This window comes from Vollenhovia emeryi, unplaced genomic scaffold (assembly GCF_000949405.1).
Source record: "Vollenhovia emeryi isolate VEMERY1.0 unplaced genomic scaffold, V.emery_V1.0 DF939154.1, whole genome shotgun sequence".
Classification (NCBI taxonomy): domain Eukaryota; kingdom Metazoa; phylum Arthropoda; class Insecta; order Hymenoptera; family Formicidae; genus Vollenhovia; species Vollenhovia emeryi.
The window spans coordinates 915,140-918,194 of record NW_011967212.1 but is presented as its reverse complement, the minus strand read 5'-3'; positions in this window follow the sequence as shown (position 1 = coordinate 918,194).

Genomic DNA, 3,055 nt, shown 5'->3' with positions numbered 1-3,055 from the left:
CCGCACACTGAGGATAGCTGACGTCACGAGCCCACCACGCGGAGGTGGTCTCGCGAGCGACGGTTTCGCGCCGGCGCCCGCGGCAGCTGCAATCCCTATAGGCACACACAGTGCCAGTACACCCCTGCGCGCCGGTGTTCCCTCTCTCACCCTCTCTTTCTCTCTCTCTCTCCCTCCCACCCTCCCTCTCTCACTCTCTCTCCCTCTCTGCCGGCGCTGCCGACTACGTATATACCACCCACCAATACCACTGGCGCGACTCGTTCCACCTACGAACGGCAGCCGAGTAACGGTTTAACCGTCGACGGAGGAGCTAACACCTAATGGGGTTTTACGTTACGTCACGTTGGGCACGGTCAAAGAGAACAAACCCGTGCTGCTTTCGCATACTGGATCAATTTCGAGATGGAAAAACGGGCACCCGTGACTAGTAATTGATTGTAACACGTGCATACTGTAATCTCGAGTGTGCCCGATCTCGCGTGTGATTCAGATGTAATTTATGGTCCTCAAAACGCACAAGTGCGATCACTGTGGAGGATATGATAGAAAAACAAGATACATAAACCCGTTAATGCGTCTTGCGATTCAAGCCAATCGAAATTGCGTTGTGCGAAGAGAAAATAAGTTATATACGTGGTACCTAATAAAGACGTTGCACATTAAAATAATAAATTCTAAATGACGCAGGGAGACGCCCGTCACGGATTGAGGAAGGTCCCAGGTTCGAATCCTGGCTGAGGTAATATTTTTCGCAATAAGAATAAATTACATTACGGGGAAGGGGGGGATTGAATGCTAAATGTAGCATCTAAAAATGCTAAAACGTAGCATTTTTAATATAATTACAAATCGTTTATCGATTTGAACATGTGAATTCACTGACGATTAAAACTCCACTTGTAAGAAAACTGCGTTATGTCCGAAAAGAAAACGGCGCGCGGGACAAATGTGGAATGAAACGGTACACGGATTCACAATTTAATAAAATTACAAGCATAGGCTATCCACATCCTGCCTTAGACTCGCATTGGCCATTTTCTTGTTTGCCGTTGACGTAGGAAGGTTAGAGATCGGTATGGCGTGAAAGTAGCAACGAAATATTCTATGTATAATGATACCACAGTGCCGGAACCGTCACGAATTCATAGCTCTATCTGGCGCAAGTAGTAAAAGCGAGATGTGCTCAGACAACGTAGCAGCGAGCACGTCCCGTCGGTTCGATTATTCTAATCACTTATTATTAAAACGTGTTTGACAAATGCGTCGAATGACGAATAAATTATTATTATTATCATCTCATTTCCAGGTGGAAAAAAAGAGGCTAAAATAAAACACGTAAAATCCGTTCGGTGATTTATATGGCTCTAGCTTTATGCGATTGTTAATAAAACAGTCCATATATTAATATTACATTATTTCGTATATTATGCAATTATTTTTGTCGTATGTACTTCAATTAATAATCATTCATTGTGAATGCACCATGATGTTAACATGACCGCGTATACATTACGAATGAAATACATTTAATGAAAAGATTTAATAACGTATATCATCGGTACGATAAAGCACGAACTTCTCGTTGGGCGGACGATGCGATATTTTATCCATACTGATTTGAAAACAAAGGGATAAAACCGATTGGCCGTTGGTCTTGCGGTATTATCCATGATCCTCAAGCTGATCCTCCACAAACAGGAAACCCAAGGCATGAAATTCCGAAGAGAAAGCTTGAGAGCCCTATCGGACCGCCGTTATGGGTGGAAAGTTTCGGTGGAAGTTTCTTCCCAACTCCGTCAACTCCATAGGAAACGACGGAGAAATCCGAATCCGAGATGAAGGATCGGCAAAGGATGACGCTACTCCGCGGGAATTTGCAAAAGTAGACAATTTCGAGGGGGGGAAAAGAGCGACGAATTTGGTACCGGGCATTATTCTACGTAGCATACTTTTGACACCTATATTTACGAGACAACATCGATTCGCGTCTATCACAATTTTTGACAGGCGATTTGTGCGGAAAATAACTCCGATTTTATATACTATTTTTATCAATGTCATATCAATGTTGCATTATATTAATAATATTGTGCAGTTATTATCACATATGTCTCTAATATTCTTCTTCGTATTACCCATATTAGTGTCGTGGTTACCGCAAATAATATCTCATTCTGCATCGACCCGACAGATTTTAAGTAAAATATACACGCACCACAATCAATTACTCGTTCATGGGTTTCCATTTCCCACATCGAACTTGATCTCACCGAGGTAATGTCCAATCGATAAACGGATTAAATCGGGAGGCCGTAAGCAACGGACCGATATTATAAGACGCAGGCTCGTCATGAGCGAGCGGCTCGGTTTAAACAGATGTCAGTCAGTATGTAGGTTGACGCAGCATGCTGGGAGCAGAAATGTTGAGGGTCTAAGAAAGAGAAAGAAAGAGAGATAGGAAGTTCGCAAGAGAGAACAGCCACCCGTCAATCTCGCTCTCGTTCCATCTCCATCGCTCAATTCCTCTTTCTCCCTCACTCATGGTCGCCGGTGGCGTTGGGTGGTCCGATGGTAGGAGGTGGATGGAAATCAATAGCCCTGAATAATGAACCCCAAGGCAGCACCCTCTCCCGCTCTCCACGGTCTGGAGCAGTCTCTCATGCATCCTCTCGTTCGAAAGCGGGAGAGAGAGAGAGAGAGAGAGGGGGGGGAGGAGGAGGTGAGAGAGACACGGGGTGTTCTCGCTTCCTCTCTTTTCCTTCTCTTCTTCCTCCTTCAATCTTCTTCGCCTCTTCTCGCCAACGGAGGCCCTACTGAACCCTTCTCCTGCTCGCAGCCCGAACGGAGGTGTTTGTGTCCTCTCCTAGTCCCCAACTTTGCTACGAGACCCCCTCGAACCCAATTCGGATAACCGACGGAAGAGGAGGAGGAGGAGGAGGAGGAGGAGGAGGAGGAGGAGGAGGAGGAGGAGGAGGAGGAAGAGAAGGAGGAGGAGGAGCAGGAGGACACGGAAAATGATTACCCTCCTCCTCCTCTTCTCCCTTCATCTCGT